We start from the raw sequence: 22,427 nt of genomic DNA, 5'->3' as shown, positions 1-22,427 counted from the left end.
ATTTTATTCTTCAAATATGAAACGAAAAAGTACACACAGTTTGGATAAAACACTTTAAAAACGTTTGAAACTAATACATTTTTTTTAAATAAAGAGGAAAGACTCCGGAATCACTTCATGAAATTGATTCAGGAGAGCAGATCATCTGCAACAAGTGTCTCTGGCTTTTCGAAGCAAAGTCTTAATGCTGCAGACCATAATGAATTAAAGCCTTTTTAGCTGATAAATCATTTTGTGTGGAATTCTAAAGTTCGCAGAAGGACCAACAACTTCATTTATTTTTGCAGGCTGCCTCTGTTATCCTACCTGGGTAGGAATTGGTAAAAACTGCAGTTTACTGTGGCGCTATGTTGGTATATCTCCCAGCTGGCGATAAGTTGTTACGTGACTGGGTAACGATGCCACGGCGTGGGTCGTCCTGTACCTATAAGCTCCAGTTGTCTGACAACATGCTATAGATTGAAAATCCTCAAAAATAGTTACGTGGTTTTGTATATTTTCGCAGAGATACATTTTTGTTTAACATTTGGTGGATCTCTCTGGTGCTTGCTCAACCATCGAAGGCCGAAGTTCCACTTTAAACACTTATTTTGGAGAGTTTGAAAGTTTTTGACGTTAGAAGGGCATATCGTCCCCCACACTCCTATGAAGTAAGGTGGATTGTATTGTCGCCTTAAGGAGTCTGAGTTTCGTGGAGTGGTTTAAATCCTTGCTAAGGAATAAGGGTATTAATGATCTTATCATTTTGAGCGTTGTCTTCTCTTAGTTTTTACTATCGGAGAGGTCCTTTCTTCATATATTAATTTCGTATCCAGTAACGGTCGGTTCTTGGTAACAGTACTGCTACCGTCTTCATATGGTTGATCATCTTATGCTGCAGCGCCCAGGTTTCTAATAACTCCAACTGTCTCCGCATACGACGGATCATTTGTATTATATTGCGACCTCTGTATAATTAGCGTATAGGCTTGTCTAATCGTGTTGTTCAATGACAAGTCATTTATATAAATATTAAAAAGCAGCGGAGACAGGACGCAGCCCTGCGAAATTTCCGCAGTAGGACGTTTCATTTCAGATTTCTTGCCTCGTATCTATACGAAAAACCGTCTGTCATGCAGGTAGCTACTCAAAAGTTGAACATAGCAGGCTTCAATAGGAGTATCAAACAGTAAGCTCTAAGCTCTAAGAGCTTATGATGCATTACTTTACCACAAGCATTTCTGTGTCAATAAAGACTCTAGTTGTCGAAATAGATCAGTTAAAGTTCGTTCGTATAAATTCCGTTATCCGGAGCAGCTGGAGTTCTGTTGACAGTGTTACTTGAAAACGAAACTGCTCTAATGGCATGATGTTGTGCTGCTATTCTTGATCCCGTTAAGGACACGTTCCTGTATCTTCGCCATGGTGGGCAGTGACCTCATCGGACGGTAACTGCCCATTTCTGAGTGGCCTCTCCCAAGTTTATTAATGGGAACAACTTTTGCTACTTTTCACACCTCAGGAAAGTTAGCAAGTGAAATATAGTTGTTGATGATCCTAGACCAGAGCACTGTTGGTTTATCTGACGAATGTTTCTGTTCTATGTTTTCAGTAAAGTCTTGGTCGGGTGCGTTGTTATTCGTCTTGTGAATGATCTTTATTTCTTGTAGCACCGCCAGCAACAGCCAGTTCTGTAGTGCACTGCGCCGAAATTCTTGTACAAGGTGTGCTAATAATTCTTCTTCCTGTCACGTCTGCTGTCGATGTCTGGCCGGATATCTGCTTTGTCATTTTGGGTCGTAGAGGAGCTCATGTAGTCCTAGTATTGGACGTTCAGTGGGAGTGAGCTGTCGTAGGCGCCATACGACTTGCTACTCATCTTTTGTACAGAGCAGGAATTGGGCTCTTTTATCCTGCCAGCACCCTTGCCTCCATTGCGCTGCCCTTTGCCGTAATTCTCGGAACAAACGAGTCATTTCATGCACATCAGCCGGATTTCTACATTTTTTTCATCTTTACCTGGTCCTACTTGGTTGAACCTTCAACTCTTGGAGACGAGGCGGAAACGGTTCGTAGATGGAATCTGACGTCCTTAGCCTCCGACTAATGGTGTGGGACAACACACAACGTTGCAGGGAGTACATTAGACAGATGACAAAACTGGACATCAATTTCTGGCCACCAACTGCCCTCCCCCTCCTCCCCAACACGCCAATAGCCACTACAGCACCAGAGCAAGTGAACAAAACAGTTCTACGTTAATTCAGGTAAAGAGGCGCAAATGTGAAGGTGTTCGGATGTTACATGCTACACAATACGGCTGTCCTCACACATGGTGGACTGGAGCTTTGACGTCTAGTATGCCTACCCTCAGGTTACCATGCACTCCAACATCGGGCCACCGTCACATCGGAATGCCTCACAAAACGGACATTGCACGATCCGAGCAGCCAGCCAAATACGAGGCTCACAATGAGACCTCTTTCAGATTCAGTCAGGTGCTGATAACGCCGCATAAGACGCCTACGTGGCACCTCCCTGTGCTTCACACTGAGGCGTAGCGCCTTACATCGTGCCTATTGAGATTGCAATAGCAGTGAACAGACGCAGAACATGAGTCACGGGCAGGAAACTTGGGGGTCAGATGGCGGTGAGTATATACAGAGTCCGCCATAAAAATATAAACACACTTTAAGAAACGAAAAGTATTGTTTGTTTATTTTACATTTAATAATTGATCACACATGTTGTACAACCTTTCAGTTTAGCTTGGTTACTTTAAATGTTCAAAATGTTCAGCGGGGGCGGCTGTACACATAACAGAACGCCTAGCGGTCACCGCAACTACGACAGTCAATTTTACAGTGGAGATCACTGCACATGTCGCTGTAATCTCCTGGCGAAGTTCCTCCAGCGTGATTGGCTTAAATCGATACACGTTACCTTTCACAGTTCCCCACAAATAGAAGTCCATAGGTGTTAGATCTGGCGACCGTGGAGAGCACTTGATGGGTCCTCTTCGTCCAATACAATGCCCCGGAAAATTGTCATCCAGGAAAACTCGTACGGCTAGGTGGTAGTGTGGAGGCGCCCCGTCCTGTTGGTAGAAGACCTCTTCACCAGCACTATAAAGCGCACATGTACCTGCCAAAATTGATGTGCGTAACATTTCCAGGTACACTTCTGCAGTGACAGTAGCGCCAAAGGAAAAGGGTCCTACTAAGCCCCTAGATGAAAGTCCACACCACACGTGAACCACTGGTAGATTGACCGCTTTATCCACATAAACATGTGGATTTTCCGGTGCCCAGTACACACTGATATTCCCTTTTCACGGTTCCATTAAGTTTAAATTGTGCCTCGTCACTTCACACTACCTTCTTCACAAATTGTTCGTCATCAGTAACCATTTGCTAATACCATTCGCAAAATTGCATTCGGCGATCAGGATCGTCACCATTAATCGCGTGCAGTACTCGTGAAATGCAAACTTTCCACTTTTCAGCTTTCAGACTTCATCGTACACTTTTACTGCTAACCCGCACTTCACCTGCACATTGCGTAGCAGAATTAACAAACGTCTCCAACACGAGAGCCGACGAAGCAGGACTTGAATCTGTACGCTGTCTTCCTGATCTTCCTTTGTGAATATCACAAATTGTTCCATGCATTTCAAACTTGTCAATGGTGCGTTTAATTGTTAGGTGGGGTGGTGATTCTGTTTCAAACTCCCACCTTCACTGACGGTTCACTTTAGCGACATTATCAAAGTTGAAAAACCACTTCATAATACACGCCGCGCGGGATTAGCCGAGCGGTCGAGGGCGCTGCAGTCATGATGGACTGTGCGGCTGGTCCTGGCGGAGGTTCGAGTCCTCCCTCAGGCATGGGTGTGTGTGTTTGTCCTTAGAATAATTTAGATTAAGTAGTGTGTAAGCTTAGGGGCTCATGACCTTAGCAGTTAAGTACCATAAGATTTCACACGCACACACACACACACACACACACAAAACACTATGTGGTCAAAAGTATCCGCACACCCCCAAAAACATACGTTTTTCATATTAGGTGCATTGCGCCGCCACCTACTGCCAGGTACTCCATAGCAGCCACCTCAGTAGTCATTAAACATCGTGAGAGAACAGGATGGGATGCTCTGCGGAACTCACGGACTTCGAACGTGGTCAGGTGTCACTTGTGTCATATGTCTGTACGCGACATTTCCACACACCTAATCATCCCTAGGTTCAGTGTTTCCGATGTGAAAGTGAAGCACAAAAGCGTACAGGCCGTCCTCGTCTGTTGACTGAGAGAGACCGCCGACATTTGAAGAGGGTCATAATGTGTAATACGCAGACATCTATCAAGACCATCACACAGGAATTCCAAACTGCATCAGGATCCACTGTAAGTACTGTGAAAGTTAGGCGAGAGGTGAGAAAACTTGGATTTCATGGTCGAGCGGCTGCTCATAAGCCACACATCCCGACGGTAAATGCCAAACAACGCCTCGCTTGGTGTAAGGAGTATAAACGTTGGACGATTGAACAGTGGAAAAACGTTGTGTGGAGTGACGAATCACGGTACACAATGTGGCGATCCGATGGCGAATGTCCAGTGAACGTCATCTGCCAGCAAGTGTAGTGCCAACAGTAAAATTCGGAAGAGTGGTGTTATGGTCTGGTTGTGTTTCTCATGGAGAGGGCTTGCATTCCCTCGTTGTTTTGCGTGGCACTACCACAGAACACACCTACACTGATGTTTTAAGCACCTTCTTACTTTACACTGTTGAAGAGCAATTTGGAGATGGCGATTACATTTTTCAACACGATCGAGCAACTGTTCATGACGCACGGCCTATGGCGGAGTGGTTTCACGACATCCCTTTAGTGGACTGGCCGGCACAGAGTCATGACCTGAAGCCTACAGAACACCTTTGGGATGTTTTGGAACGCCGACTTCGTGCCACGCCTCACCGACCGACGTCGATACCTCTCCTCAGTGCAGCACTCCGTGAAGAATGGGCTGCCGTTCCCCAAGAAACCTTCAAGCACCTGACTGAACGTATGCCTGCGAGAGTGGAAACTGTCATCAAGGCTAAGGGTGGGCCAACACCATAATGAATTCGAGCATTACCGATGGAGGGCGGCACGAACTTGAAAGTCATCTTCGCGAGGTGTCCGGATACTTCTGATCAAATAATGTACATTTTCGCTGCTAGAATGTCAAGCGTGCTCCAGCCATCTTGTTTTCTCAATACAGAGATGAAAGTACGAACATCTGTTAAGCCAAAGACCAAACTACAACAGCCGCACGGGGTAGGTACGCGGTCTAGGCGTCTTGTCACGGTTCGCGCGGCTCCTCCCCGTCGGAGGTTCGAGTCCTCCTTCGGGTATGGGTCTGTCCGTTCTCCTTAGCGTACTTTAGGCAAAGTTAGATTAATTAGTGTGTAAACCTAAGGACCGATGACCTCAGCAATTTGGTCGCATAGTCCTTACCACAAATTTCCTATTTTCCATACTACAACACAAGCATAACTCAAATCGAACAAGAATGCGATATCTCGATAGAGCCCGACAAAGAGTGTATATAATTTTCAGGCGGATTCTGTAGTTTCTATGGGACCTGATAGAGGTCGGTAACTGACGGATACTGTTTGAGCTGCAGTCAATTTTGATGTAATTTTTATTTGCAGTACAATTTGTTTTATTTTCTAATTGTTTGTTAATTACTACTATAATTGTGCTTAGTTATGAGAATGAATGAAGTTGTGAATGTGAAATACTTACAGATTTTATACTACTCATTGAAGTAACTCGTCCCGTGAGGAATGTTCGAGAATGATGTGTGTGTGTTAGTGATTCGTACCGAGGAATTTGTTATAAACTATTTCGTCAATTTATGGTACTTGGGGAATGAGTTTATGATTTCGGTAAAGTAGTTTTATTAGGAGAAAATTAATTTTATGTATGTGGTTTTTCAGAATTTTTTATGTTAATTTACTATTCTGATTCAGTGACAAATTTTTATTGGTTCTGTATATATGCGCGGTATTGAGCGGTTTTGATGCTGCTTTCCGATTGGCTGTGATGTTTCTTTGCCAATCAGAAAGTAGCATATTCGCCCGTATTTTGGGAATCAGAAACTTCTTTTGTGTAGAGAGATGAGTAGAGTCGGGACTTGGACCTCATAGCGATGACATTTACTGATATTTGCTCCGATGAAAACTATTAATATTGTGATATTTTGGTACCAAAATGTTTGAGAAGTGCCCGTGAAGTCTGGAAGAGAGTTCGATTTAACGCACGTTGTGAAATTCAGAAAAGTTTGATGACACTTTAAATAACTAAATTCAGCGTGGCGTTTTGTTTACTCGCGAACGAGAACATTTTGTCATGTGAGAACGATTACAGCAACATTTGAGCAAACTATTCTAAAACAAACAATATATTCGTAAATTGTTGGTACAGGATAATTAATTATTACCATAAACTGGTTACGGCTATGAATGGCGTGTGCGTGTGGACTTTTCAGACTGTGTACAGCTTAGAGTAACGCTTGGTAGTCACTGGTGTATGCAACCTTGCCGTAATAGAGTGAAATTTCACGCACATAAATTCTTTCTTTAACTATTTCTTCTACCGCCAAAACAAGTTTTAGTGCGGTTTGTGGTTACAAGGTGTACAGCTGTTTTTTCTATAGCATTTTTCTAGCTGAGAACTGCATCTCAGTAACTCCAAGGAGGCATGCGTGTGAGAAGAGATGCACCATGAGGTGAATGGAATTGCAACTTTCGGCGCCGCCGCAGCACACATCACTCAACATCTCACGCTGTTCACGCCCTTACATGCCCGACTAGGCGTAGAGACGGACAACAACGCCAATGAACTCTGGGGACCGTTCTACCTATTACAGAGAACTGCAGCTCTAATCATTTATCATTTACATATGCGCTGATGGTGTCTATGGGTACGAAGTTACTGTGATCTCCGATCACGTCTTCTGGCTGTTTCACTTTTTTTTGTCATGTGGTGTAGTAAAAAGAGGAAAAAATCTTTTCTATTTAACGTAGTTACGGAGATCTTTAAAAGCATTCAGTAAAAGAAAAAAATAGACCTACTGCATCTTTCTAGTTACAATAGAAACGTTCTACTTAAATAAACTAACAGCAAGAAAATGTAAAATTTCTGTGTTTTTTGTTTAAAAATTGCACTTCTTAATCGCATAATTTACAAATTATTTCAATTTCTTCCGGAAAAATTAGGACAGAAATATAAGAAATATCACCAAATACAAGAAATATCATCTGATTTTATACTTTCGTGTTAAACATATCGCACTGTTTAATTGTGTAAGTTGTATATTTTAGGAAATTCACCCGTAAGTAATAAAAGTTAGACCTGATAGCCACCACGTGCTTGCCATCAATATTGCGCAACTGCTTCAACAACTTTGGAAAACAGATATGTATGTCAGTATGAATCAGTGTGCTTGTGTGTGCTTTTGCAATAATAATCAGTGTTGCTAAATACTTGTTTAAACTTTGAACTGCCCTCTTCATGATACCAAGTAGGGTCCTATCCTAATAGTGCTAAAAACGGAGTATGCTAATTATGAAGAAATGTTGATTTGTTTCCATTTAAATGTGCCTAAGTTCAGTTGTAAAGCATTTAAAAGTTGCTAGATAAATCATTTCTTTCATAGATAAAAAGAGAGGGACATAATATTTAACTGATGAAAAGTTTTAACCTGCAATGAACTGCTTTAATTTGAATATGCCAAGGTTATAGTGCTAATGAAAATAAATGTGGTTAGTTGGAATCACTTGCTTCACAAGTGGTGTTATGAGGCACTTAAATTTGCTCCTATTTGAAACTTAACTTGAACTTGAATTTATTTTCAAAGCTTAATAAGAATATTGCTAGCGTAAATTGTTTTAAAGGATTGAGGGCTAAATAATCTTAAGTGGAGTTGTAGTTCAGCATTTATGTGATGCAAAGTGTTTCTGAAATGTGAGCATAGTTACTTATAAACAAAGGAACAGTTTAAGGGCCCCCACTTTAATCTTTACTAGCATCTGGACGGCACGTATCACTGACATTCTGAAACGAATCTATTTTGTCTTCCCTTTCTTTCGTCATCGGTCGCGTCATGCCACCACTCACTAACTGCACCATGATGAGTTTCTTCTTCTCAGAATTCTTTGGGGAGATGGTTGGGTATTCTCTGACATTATATAAAGTGTAATAATCAGCCAACCGGTTGCACACAATTAAAAAACACATTGACAAGGTTTCGATAATTCTAAGACTATCTTCATCAGAATGGTAAAAGTTGCATGAAATCACATAACAGTTTTAAAATATCAGCAACAGTGCTCTCGTTAAAGTTGATATGTGATTTCATGTAACTTTTACCATTCTGATGATAACAGTCTTAGAACTATTGAACTCTGGTTAATGCGTTTTTTAAAAAACATTTGCGCAACCAGTTAGCTGATTATTACATTTTATATAATTGCATACACGGTTGATGAACCCACAGCCACAAAATATTTAAAAATTATCTCTGACAGTCGCTTCCGCCGTAAACTCTAAACAGGTAACGATGTGGGATCATTTTAATCGTATCGGGGGGCCAACCATGCAGCCATAGAGTGATATGGAGTCGCTGGTATCGTCCAGGAAGGTAATTGCTTCCAATCAGTCATATGACCAGTTATTGTTCATTCAGTAGCATATTTCTAAAATTTGTTAAATCGAGAGAGACATTACATGGGTGTTACCTTAAGAGTGATACAGGCCACACTGTACAAGAGCGAGGCATACATCTGCATCATATAATGAAGGTTTTCACGACCGGATGTCTTAGTTGTCGGGTTGTACCGTTGTGGTCGAAGAAACTTTTCGTTTCTTGACGTTTCGTCCAGAGCTGCGCTGGACATCTTCGGAGCTGCTCCTGGTGATGATGTCTTGCCTTCAGTCGTCAGGAGCAGCTCCGAAGACGTCCAGTGCAGCTCTGTTCGAAACGTCAGGAGCCGAAAAGTTACTTCCACCACGGCCGCACAACCCTAGAGATGCACCAACAACTACATCTGCATCGTCGCTTCTATTGTTTAAAGACTCTTCTGCTTCACGTCACTCGAGTCATAAACCAGCAAAACAGGGGCTTCAGCTCACTTTTGTGAACTTTATGTGTTTTTGGTTAACATTTTATTGCTGCAGACTGACACAGCATGTGGACCGGCCACCAGGTTTCCGTGTTTGGCTTACCCAGACAATTTCTTTGCAAATTAGCGCGTGTGATGCCGAGTTGCCGACTTTTAATGCTTCAAATTCCCTAACCTAATTTTTATGTATTTCTTTATTTACGTCATATCCATGCAAGTTGCATGAACGAATGTGAATAGCACCGTGTAAAGTGTACATTGAGTATTTTCCAGTGCTTTGCCAGTGAGTATTTACACACATCAAAAAAGTTCTGCCTCACCCCGGTTCCCAGAGCTCCTGAAGATAGAGGTTGACTATGGATATTGTATCACAGACACAGTCCCTTTGACTATTCAGAGATGTCAGTAAACCCGCCCAAAAATGTAAACAACCATGTAAGAGCAGCGCCTATAAGAAGGAGCGTGTCCGACAGCCGATCAGTTCCAATCATTCCACCAGGAAGGAGGTACACGGCTCGTGTTGTTTGTAGTTCAATCATGCCTAGACGGTCAATATCGCGGTTCGCTCGCGTCCGCATTGTTATTTTGTGCCAGGAAGGGCTCTCAACAAGGGAAGTGTCCAGGTGTCTAGGAGTGAACCCAAGCGATGTTGTTCGGACATGGAAGAGGTACAGAGAGACAGGAACTGTCGATGACATGCCTCGCTCAGGCCGCCCAACGGCTACTACTGCAATGGATGACCGCCACCTACGGATTATGGCTCAGAGGAACCCTGATAGCAACGCCACCACGTTCAACAATGCTTTACGTGCAGCCACAGGAGGTCGCGTTGCGACTCAAGCAGTGCGCAATAGGCAGCATGATGCGCAACTTCACTCCCGACCTCCATGGCGAGGTCCATCTTTGCAACCACGACACCATGCAGCGAGGTACAGATAGGCCCAACAACATGCCGAATGGACCGCTCAGGATTGGCATTACGTTCTCTTCACCGATGAGTGTCACATATGTTTTCAACCAGACAATCGTTTGAACGTGTTAGGAGGCAACCTCGTCAGACTGAACGCCTTACACACAGTGTCCAGCGAGTGCAGCAAAGTGGAGGTTCCCTGCCGTTTTGGGGTGGCATTATGTTGGGCCGAGTACGCCTCTGGTGGTCATGGAAGGCGCCGTAACAGTTGTACGATACGTGAATGCCATCTTCTGACCGATAGTGCAACCATATCGGCAGCATATTGGCGAGACATTCGTCTTCATGGACGACAATTCGCGCCCCCATCGTGCACTTCTTGTGAATGACTTCCTTCAGGATAACGACATCGCTCGACTAGAGTGCCCAGCATGTTCTCCAGACATGAATCCTATCGAACATGCCTGGGATAGATTGAAAAGGGCTATTTATGGACGACGTGGCCCATCAACCACTCTGAGGGATCTACGCCAAATTGCCGTTGAGGAGTGGGACAATCTGGACCAACAATGCCTTGATGAACTTGTGGATAGTATGCCTTGACAAATACAGGCATACATCAATGCAAGAGGTCGTGCTACTGGGTATTGGAGGTACCAGCGAGTACACCAATCTGGACCACTACCTCTGAATGTATCGCTGTATGGTGGTGTAAAAAATGGCGGAAATGATGTCTATGTTGATCTCTATTCCAATTTTCAGGTTCCAGAACTCTCGGAACCGATGTGATGCAAAACTTTTTTTGATGTGTGCGTTATGCCTCTAGTCTTGGCAATATATTATATGAAATATATACTGCTAGAAAGTCAAATTGCAACACCATACAGGAGCGAAACAATGAAATTTTACATGTCGTGCATACACAGTACGCTCGGAAGAAGACAAGATCAGTTTTGTAGCTAGTTTTAGGGTGTACAGGTAACACATAGCTATCATCTCTGGCAACAAAATTGCTCTGTGCTGGCTGGGCAACTGAATTTGGATGACAGTTATGGGTACATTATTCCATGCTCCTTCAAGTCTTCAGCAGAGTTCATCAACCGCAGCAAATGGCTACAGTTTGCGTTTCAGTCTATAGGTAACCAGTGGCCAGATATTTTAAATGAGTGAGAGATGTAGACACCGTGCAAGGCAGGGCTGCAGTCGGACACCCTGCTGGTCAGGATAGCGTGGATAACCTGCGGTCTTGCGTTATCTTGCTGAAAGATAATGACAACGTGATCTCGAAGGTATGATACCGTCACAGGCCACAACACGTCAGAAATGTAGCGGCTGCTGTCTAAAATACAACTATTTGTACCAGAGCTGTGTAGACGATGGTACCGCAGGTGTTGGGGACATACTATGATGATTCATACAATCTGGCAAAGGTTCATTCTCCTTGGAGCATCCACTCACAGACGCGTCCATTGTGACGCGGTGCGCGGAACCAGGAGTCTTCCAAAGTAATGACTTGTTGCCACTTCTCTGTCCAGTGTGGGTCGGCGTACCTCCTCCTGCTACCGTCCGAAGCTCGTGGTCTAGTGGCTAGCATTGCTTCCTATGGATCACGGGGTCCAGGGTTCGATTAAGTCGTCGCTCTGCGCCTGTGGTTACTTGTCATGGTACTGCGAAACCCATTTACTGACTCAAGTTATGCGACGTGGCTGCACCATCCTGCACGCCTAAACGAGCGGTATGTCTGTCCTCTCAGGCGCTAGATGCGTGTCTTTATGCTAGTACATAAGGCCCTCCTGAACCTGCTGACTACATATTCTCTTGACAGTCATGGGATCCGGACCAACGCGAACAATATCTCGGAATGATAACCCACAGTCTCAATAAGGCACGATGCTGCTGGTATTGAATTCCCAAACGTGCTGATAGAGGCTTTGTCTACTTACTCGGCGCATAATATGATCTTTCCACAAACGAATAATATTAACACGCTATTTCTGAATGAGGAACCCGCTGTGTAATCTTTCGTTAAATACAGAACTAGTGGACCCGGCAACGCTTCACAATTCGTAAATATCTCCTTCTCTCCCTTCTCTTCGTCCATCTTCTCCTCCAACTTCTTTTTGTCTATCTCTCCTCCTCCCCCTTTCCCTGTTCACAACCTCTTCCTTCTCTCTCTGTCCATCTACTCCCTTCCCCTACCTTTCACCAAGTCGCTAAAAATGATGGGTCAATAAAATTGATATGTGGGGTATGAGGGACCTCTCCTGTTGCTGGACCTGTATGGATAGTGGTTTCAATAACAGTATTTCGCATGACTTTAATCTGCAGACGCTTAGGATTACAAAGTGTCGAACGACTCAGAGTCGGTAGTAGTATTCTAATCATGAGGCGCTATGCCATAAACGTAATTATTTTCTGTTGAAACCAGCTGCGAGGAAGACAACAAAACATAATTTCTGTTAAAATTCTATGAAGGCGAATGGATACATATGGTAGAAACAATTTGTCTAACGGTTTAAATACCCGCCTATCATAGTTAAACCTGGCTATGAGAAACAAAACGATCCGCTCATTTCTACAGCACAGCATAGCACATAATTTTCTTTATCGCAGTTTGTTTTAGCAGAAAACCTGTGTATTTCTGTTAAAAAGTTGTATATCTTACGTCCGTCCGAATGTTTATTAGACTACCGGATGGAAATGTGATCCAACTGTTTAGTTGAGTATCATGTAAAAATTTGAAGTAAATCGCTCAAGAACAATTTCGGGATTTATGCTAACACCGTTTCCTCTTAGTTGTTATAGCGTTATGTAAGTATCTGAAGCAAATCGGTCAAGAACTTTTCCAGAATTTTGCTTTTCCTCTTGATATCCATACACACAAGGTGAATCACGAGGTTTTTCCCCAGTTTGTGGAAGATATTCCTTAGGTTATTTGGAGCAAAAAATTTAAATAAAGTAATGGGATCAGTTCTATAATAAAGGAGCTACAGTAATTGAAAGACCCAGGAAAACAGCAGAAAAAGACTTTTATTGTAGGAATCTCCACTATCAAAAATGGTCATTAATAATTAATTTAAACAATTTTGTACCAGTCTCTTGCATTCAAAGTGGATTTAAAGCAAGTGTTCAAAATTTCCTCTCTGCATTTGAAGGCAAAGATTCGCACGGGAGTAAACCGCGCCAGCAACATTTCGTAATTTCACATGCTCGTTCCTTATTGACGTTGCGGCATCGAAAATGCGTTGTATCCATTTTTCTCGTGTTTCCACCTTAACTTCGTACACGATGTCTTTCATCCGCCCCCAGATGCAGTAATCTAAGGGGTGTTAAATCTGGGGATCTGGCAGGCCAGTTGATGGGGCCCCCGCGACCTGTCCATCGATGTGGGAATTGCTGATTAAGATAAGCTGTTACCACATGGTGAAAGTGTGCAGGTTGCCCGTTATGTTGGACGTACATGTGGCGTCTTGTTTCCAGAGGAACATCTTCAAGAAGTTGCAGTAAGTCTTCTTGCAAACAGTTACCGTGCATCTGACAATTTAAATTTCCCGGGAGAATAAACGGCCCCCGTAACTGGTCACACACAACACAACACCAGACATTGTCATTGAAGTTGCGTTGAAATTGAGATACTACCGTGACATGGGGATTTTCGCCTGGCCAGACACGCATGTTATGGTTCAAATGGCTTTGAGCACTGTGGGACCTTACTTCTGAGGTCATCAGTCCCCTAGAACTTAGAACTACTGAAACCTAACTAACCTAAGGACATCACACACATCCATACCCGAGGCAGGATTCGAACCTGCGACCGTGGCGGTCACTCGGTTATAGACTGTAGCGCCTAGAACCGCTCGGCCACCCCGGCCGGCATATGCATGCTATGCATGTTGTTGATGCCATCTCTTGTAAAGGTTGTCTCATCACTGAACATTATGAAGCGATAGTGCTGCCGATTTTCATTTAACCAACTACAAAAGTGCAAACAGTTGGTACAATCAAATGTGTTTGAAATCTTATGGGACTTAACTACTAAGATCATCAGTTCCTAAGCTTACACACTACTTAACCTAAATTATCCTAAGGACAAACACACACACCCATGCCCGAGGGAGGACTCGAACCTCCGCCGCGACCAGCAACACAGTCCATGACTGCAGCGCCTTGGACCGCTCGGCTAATCCCTCGCGGCGGTTGGTACAATCATGTGGCTCTAAATGGTGAACTTTCTGCAGATGAAACGGATACAACCCATTCTCATGAAGAATCCTACATACCTTAGATTGTGAAACGTTCAGTCGGGTAGCTAGGCGTCTTGTACTTGAACGAGGACTGCGCTATACTGAATTAAGAATGTTTTCCTCTTCTTGAACGTCAACGGTAATATTCGTCAACAGCAGTTTTGGCATTACCATCACACAAGGTCCAAAATGTACACCATCCCTCCATACTCCTACGATGAAAACTTGTACGGCATCGCAAAGTGTACCCCAGACAGGAGACAATAACAGTAAACAGTGACTGCAGTATCAACAACGTGGTTGTTATGCAATGCACTTGTCTACGCAAGACTGATAGTGTGCCCTGTGAACACAAGCGTAGCGCCCCATACACCGTGGCGTATTTCGGAACTCTGTTGTAACTCTTTAATTATGGATCTGATCATATTACTGTATTTACGCTTTTTGTTCCAAATACCCTAAGGAATAACCTTCAGCAACCGATAGAAAACCTCGCGACTCACCCTGTGTAAGAAAAGTAGCTTGATGTATCCAAATATACGTGTGTTTAAGTTCCACATTTCCTCTTAAATCAGTGGACCGATTCCAGCCAAACGTGGTTCACGCATCCCTTACTCTCAGACAACAATCGTTGTGCGAATAAGAACCACCTACCTATCGTATTTCAGAAAATATGCCATCGTAAACACTGAGACGCGTGAAAAACTGCCGTACCGCGAATGACATTTAAATTTCTTACCTCTTTTCTACTAATTCTATTCGCAACACATTTTGCAGACAGTATCTGCATATGCGGCTGAATGAACCTACAAAATTATATCACTGCATGGCTCATACATCAGGAAATATGATGTCATGTACACTGATATGCGTGAAAAAGTGCTGCATAATGCATGACATTTAAATTTATTACTTTCTTGCTACTAACTTTATTCGCAATATATGTCGCCGACATTATCCACATATGCCGCTGCATTTAACTACACGTATACACGATGATGCAACACATAGTTTAAGATATATGACGTCACAAACACTGTGATACTGAAAAGTGGCTACACTGAGCCACTGCGCCAGAGATTGCGCCAAAGAGTATTATTAAGCCGCCTCCACAGTGCTTGTTAAGAGCTCGTAGTAGTCAGTGCTTGTTGAGAGCTCGTAGAAGTCAGTGCGTGGGCAGAGCTCGTAGAAGACAGTTCGTGTTGAGATGTGCGAGTGGGCAAGGCTTGTCGAGATGTTGTAGTAAGGAGTGCTTGTTCCATGTTTTATCCAGTTATTTGATGGGAGAGATAGCAGATGTTATTCTAATGAAGATATTGTAACGATCAGAGTGCTTTTCGTCAATATATATGAAGGTAAAATATTGCGTGTTTTTTCATTATTTCCATGTTTTAAATAATGCGTCATGACAGGTTCAGTCAACAAAGCATCTGGCTTGTGTTCTTGTATTAGAGTGTAATTCTGGTTTTCTTGAGTAATTATGGTATTTTTATTTCCTTTAGTTACTTCTGTATAAATGGTATTTAAAATTTCTTATCTTGTTGAAGAAGAACCGTGCCAGATGTGTACGTTGAGTCACACTCCCACACACAGAACAGTTACATTTGTGCTTGGGTTTTGTAGGTTTTATAGTTGCTGGGGACTTAATTAATTAATTGTGTTTATGAAAATTTTCATTTCATTCTTTGTTGTTGTTCTTTGCAGTCAGATAGCGTAATAATACTAGTCAGGGCCAGTCGTTTACGAGACACAGCGTAATCGGACATACAGCTATTAAAAACTAAAAGTATTTGCAAATTTATTTAATTAAGCCCCCATGCACGTGGCGACCGCTGCTTCGGATCGTCCCTTGGATTCTTCTGATTGTAAAAAATAGTAGACGGTAGTATTGTTGTAGTAATTTGTAGTTAGTAATTGTAGTCTATTTTGCATGTGTAGATTTGGTAATTGTCATTCTTCTAATGGTATTTTTTCTCAGAATTTGATTTGTTGTCTTGTATATGCGTTTGACAATTTAGTGCAATTATTTCAATTGTTCGATTAATTGTGTTTGAGGGAAACTTTTCATGTAAATGGTATTGTTGGAGATAAAGAGTCATTGTGTGTAATTTTCGTACAGTGACGAATTTTTTGTATGTTTTGTAAATGATTACGCGATCTATGAAAAAGGCGAAAATGATGAATAGGGAGAATGATGAAATTGTTGACATGGCGAACTCGCCAACACAGGACAACAGTATGATGAATAATGGAGTTGAAAATGATTTAATAAGTCGGGAAGACAGTCCGGAACCATTTCAAAATTTTTCTCAATCAGAAAATTCACAGAATCTGAGATTAACGACAGAAGATTCTGGAATAGTATCGAACACAGATAGCCTTATGGCTATGCAGAAGGAAGTTAGTTTTGCGGAAAATGTTAGGGGCGAAAAGAATTTCGAACCGGCTAATATGGAGCAGTTGATGGGTGCAATATTAAATCTGGGATCACAGTTGGAATCTAAGTTTAAAACAGAGATGGGAACTTTGCGATCTGAAATTAAAACTGATATAGGAACAATTAGAACTGAGATGGGAACAATGGAAACACGGTTAGACTCACTTGGATCACAGTTAGGATCTGAATTTAAAACAGAGATGGGAACTTTGGAGACACGGATAGATTCACGATTAGGGACATGTTTCAAAAATATGAAAGATGAATTAAAGAAAGAAATCAGAGAAGAAGTACAACCGATTTTGAATTCTCACAATAATAGATTAATTGCAGTAGAGATTAGACAAAGGGAACAGGATAAGGAACAGGAAGAAAGAGATCGCGTGATAGTTCAAAAATTTTCAGAGTTAAATTTACAACGTGCACACGATAAGAAAGAAATATTTGAGAGAATCGAGGAATCCGTACCAAATGACAGATTAAATAACCTAACACAACAGTATGAACAGTTAACTACTAAATGTGTTAATACTGAAACCCGAGTCCCGACACTTACGGAAGACGTAAATAAACAGAAAGAACAAATAGGTGATTTATCGGAAAAAGTTGAGGAAATTTCAGATAAACTGACAAATCTTAGTTTACATGGGGACAGAGATTCGGATGATACAGCACCATTGCCATTTGCAGAAACCGAAGAGTATCAGAACATAAATAAACATGTTGAAAATCAGGGAAAATTTAATGAACGCGTGAAAAGGGAATTTGAGGCTTTAAAAAAGCAAGTCAAACAAATAGAAGGCGAAATTGTAGGAAAAGACAGTAGAAGAAACTTAGAATCACAGATAGCAGATGGGTATGAAGAAAGTAATTTATTTCATTTACGAGAAGCAACAAGAGAGCGTCAGGCGCGCGAACTTGACAATAATCGACATTCGGACTGGGACAGACGCGGTAGGTCTTTGTCGCCACGAGGCGAAAACTTTGACTATAAACACTTTTTGACTGTTCGGAAATTTAAGATCTTCCGCAATTCTGAGAATGACATACATCCATGTGCATGGTTAGATCAATTTGCGTACGCACTCCCGCCAGATGTGCCACTAAGTCACAAACTGGAAATTATGTGCAGTTATTAAAGTCCTCAGGGGATTCACTACTCTAAGTGAATATGTGCCGTAGCGAGCATAGGGCCCCGAGCTGTAGTGGTGCTATTTCTCTTTTAGTTTTCTGTACCGCTGCCTACTCTTTTACTATTCTTTGCATCTGTCAAACCAGCTCTTCCACTATCAATCTATCTAGAGAGTAAGTAGACAATAACCTGATATGACTATTTACCTAAAAGTGATTTCGGAAATTACCGTTTGGACTTACTGTATCTTCAGCAGCATTCATTCGTAGCTTAAATGAAATTTTACCTGTTTATCTTCGTGACAATATTACTTCATATGTTGACGACATTCTTATTGCTAAACATTCTTGGAGTGAGCACAACAAAATTTTGGATTCATTATTACGTATTTTTGCAAGAGTTGGCATTACAGTGAACTTAGAAAAATCTGAATTTGGTCGTTCTCAGGTGAAATTTCTCGGTCACATTATTTCCACAGAAGGTATTCTTCCTGATCCAGAGAAATTAGACGCTATTCGTAACTATGCTGTTCCTACCACAAAACGTGATGTTCGTAGTTTCCTTGGTGTCTGTAATTTTCTTAGACGCTTTGTTAGATTGGACGATTTGGCCACACCTCGTTTATGTGAACTATCTGGAAAGAAATCTAATTGGTGTTGGGATGAGGAAGCTCAGTCAGAATTTGAACAGCTTCGTGATGCTTTAGTTGCTGCTCCACTTCTTCCACATCCGGATCTATCTAAAGATTTTTGTTTGGCGACGGACTCATCATACAAGGGCCTAGGTGCACATTTCTTTCAAGAGATAGAAGAAAACGGCGTTGTAGTACAGAGAACTATTGCATTTGGATGTCGTGTTCTCTCTAAATTAGAAAAGAATTATTCGATTACGGAACTTGAAGCTTTGGCTGTTGTTTGGGCTTTCACAAAATTTCGCACATTTTTGTTTGGCAGACATACTAAGGTTTACACCGATCATCGAGCTCTGGAATTTCTTATGTCAACAAAATTAACTCACGGCAGATTGTCACGATGGACGTTGTACCTACAGGAATTTGACTTTAGTATTGTTTACATACAGGGTTCTTCAAATATTGTTGCCGATGCTTTATCACGTGCACCTGTGGGTTTGAAACAAAGTGCTGAAGAGGATTGCATAGAAAACAATTATTGTTTGATGTATATACAAGGTGTTGCGTTTGAGAACTTCATTTCGTCTTCGCTCCAGGACATCGCTAAGGAGCAAAATAAGGATCCAATCTGGAAGGACATTAAGGAGAAGTGGAGGAGAAAGGAAAGCGTAGCTATTAGACAGCATTATTTAGTCCGCAATGACATTCTTTTTAAACGAAAATCGGTCGACAACTCTGTTTGGTTAGTTTGTATTCCTGATGAGAGGGTTAATAAGCTGATTTGGTATACGCATTTCAGTTATGCACACTTTGGTCCCAGAAAATGCTTTCGTAAATTACGAGAAAATTGCTACTTCAGTAATATGGAAAAACGTATTCGATCTGTTCTGGCCAAATGCAAATTATGTCAAAAGGCTAAGCCGCCAACAGTTTCTCACAGAGCACCGTTGTTTCCTATCATTCCAGCGAAATTAAAGGAGATGGCTGCAGTCGATTTGTTCGGTCCAGTGGTTCGTTCTACTAATGGTTTTGCGTACATTTTCGTAGCGGTGGAGTTGACATCAAAATATGTATGTTTTACACCTTTACGCAAAGCAACAGCTCGTTCAGTATCTAACGCTTTCATCAAACATTTTCTTAAAGAAGTTGGTCATGTTGATAAGGTTATATCAGATAATGGATCACAGTTTCGTTCTAAAATTTGGCTTCGTACTCTACAGCGTCGTAAAATTAAACCAATTTTCATTTCACTTTTTCACCCTCAATCTAACGCTTCAGAGAGGTGGATGAAGGAAATCAATAAATTGTGTCGACTTTATTGTCATCAGAATCACAGAACGTGGGATCAGTATCTTCAAATTTTTCAAAACATTCTGAATGAACTCCCTAATGATTCAACTTCTTTACCGCCTTTACTGATATTAAAAAAAACAAGCTCCGACAAATCGTTCCTTTTCCGCCTTCACGGAAACTGCGGCATTCTGAAGTTGTCAACCTGGCTCTACAAAATATTGCATCTGCGGCTGCTAGAAGAGAGAAATCAGCTAAGCGTCCTGGTCGTTCAAAAATCTTGTCAGTTGGTCAGAAAGTGTTAATTAAGTCTCATCGTTTATCGCACAAAGGAAAAGGCTTGTGTCGCAAATTTTTTCTGCTTTATAACGGTCCATATAGAATTCGTAAAATTATTCATGATAACACTGTCGAAGTAGAAACTCTTAAATCTCGACGCTCTAAAGGAATACATCATATATCTAACGTAAAAATTTTTGTGGAATGACATACTTTAGAGAAACTCACAGCTACATGTAAACATGCGGAGAGTACAAGGATACCGCGCTGTGTTTTGGCGGCGGCACATACTCAAAGCAACAGTCAAGTCTGCGCGCCGCACAAGGCACTCGTTGACCGCGCACAAATGCTTCCTACGTCACGCGCCTACAGCTGATCGAGCGCTCAGTGCGAATGCACTGACAGCCATAAACAAATACACAGTCTAATTTCTCCGATGAAATTCAGTATAAAGCTATAGTGACTTGATGAATTATGTTATTAACATTCAGTATTTTTCAGGATACGGTTCTATAAAATATTGAAGAACTTCAGGTAAATTCTGTGTGCCTCCGACGTTAAGACGACTTGCTATCGAGAAATTTTCAGGAAGAATGTAATTTCGAAGAAGAAACTAATAAACTAAAAAGGGTAACTATTAGTTGAGTTCATTTTTCAGGTAACATATTTTCACTTAGGTACGTACTTTAGACGTAATTTGCTGCTCGCGATTACGTGATTCATACTTTGTGCTAAATTTCGTGTTCTATGAATTTATTTGTGAAGCGACGTGCTTGCGTACGTTAACTGATTTTGACAATGATTATTAATGAACTGGGTTGTAACTTGTATATATTATGCATCGCTTGGCTGCACTGCTTTTTCACTGATGTCATATTTTTTTAATTATGTGCCTGCTGTGCTTATTTATTTAAATTATAATTGTCACCTGATTTATTGTGCTGATGTGGTTAGGTATGTAAGTTATACTTTGTGATTTATCTGCTTGCGCCTTCATGTTTACTTATTAAGATGACATATGAACATTTATTTGCTTATGCTGATATGATGCTAATGACATGTTTACTGCTTTGCGTATGGATTGCATATTTATACATATCTGTTGTTGTCACAACTACTCTTTAATTTGGTATATAGAAATGCTGATATACTGTGTATGAACATGGAGTTTAGGTCACGCTATTGGATTAATTACAAATTGTTCGCTTGGCAGAGCCTCGTTGTAAGGATTGTGCTGCATCCACTTGTTGACATTGTGTTCTCTACTGGTATATTTACTCGCTATTGCTTGTTTTGCTTAAGGTCAGTGCCTTACATTTTTAAGATAAGAAAATGAACTGCTATAATTCGACGAACGACATTGGTACAAAGAACTTCGTTGAAGTCACATGAGCTGGAGGTTTTATGGAAGCTGTATAACTTTATGCTAATAGGAAGGAAGCTAACGACATGACATACCATTACTAGGTTTAGACCATTAACAGTTATTACACTGCATTTTTCGTGAGCAATTGAAATAGGAAGTGACACTTGATACAAGAAATACTCCACATGTTTGCTTCTGCCATAATTCTTGAAGTGGTGTACACTCTGTGAAATATTGTGAACATTCACATTCCGTAATCGTACTTAATTACTGAGAGTTATTCGAACTAAGTCTGTTAGAGGTCATGTGTGCATTTCTTTTGTTTATAATTCATAATGAGTAGAAGATTTGGGTCAAATGGATTACACAGAGGTTGTGTGTTGACAGTGTGTCTTCGAATTGTATGGGATGATGAGGTTTGCATTAGGATTTTATCTGTACTTGTTCGAGGAGACTGACTAGAGAAAAGAGTTGTTATGGAAGTGAAATGATATTGGTAATAAGGTTCATATGTATCGACGTATTGAAGAGGTATTATTGAGGTATTATTGAGGTATAGAGATTATATGAAGTTGATGATTATTGGTGTTTTTGTGGACAAGAGGTAAGGTAAATGCTATTAATGATAAGGTTTATATGTATCGATGTATTGAAGAGGTATTATTGAGGTATTATTGAGATTATGTGAAGTGGATGATTATTGGAGTTTTGGTGGATAAGAGGTAAAGTAAGTGAGATGCATATTTCTTTTTGATGGTCTTATGGAACAAGGAGGATGAAGATAGCAGACTAGAACACTAAAGTAGAAAGAAGATAGTCTATACACACACTTTGTTAAATCACTAAGCAGTATATATTTTTTTTGAAGAGAGGAAGTATTTGCATATCTTGGCTCATTGACAGTTGTTCAACAACAGTACATTTGATCTGGCTTGGCAAACATTGGTCTTGACATGATGACTATGACGTTGACTTAACTATTATTGACTG

The sequence above is a fragment of the Schistocerca piceifrons genome, chromosome 2 (genome assembly GCF_021461385.2).
Source record: "Schistocerca piceifrons isolate TAMUIC-IGC-003096 chromosome 2, iqSchPice1.1, whole genome shotgun sequence".
NCBI classification, from domain to species: Eukaryota; Metazoa; Arthropoda; class Insecta; order Orthoptera; family Acrididae; genus Schistocerca; species Schistocerca piceifrons.
This window is presented reverse-complemented; position numbering follows the sequence as displayed.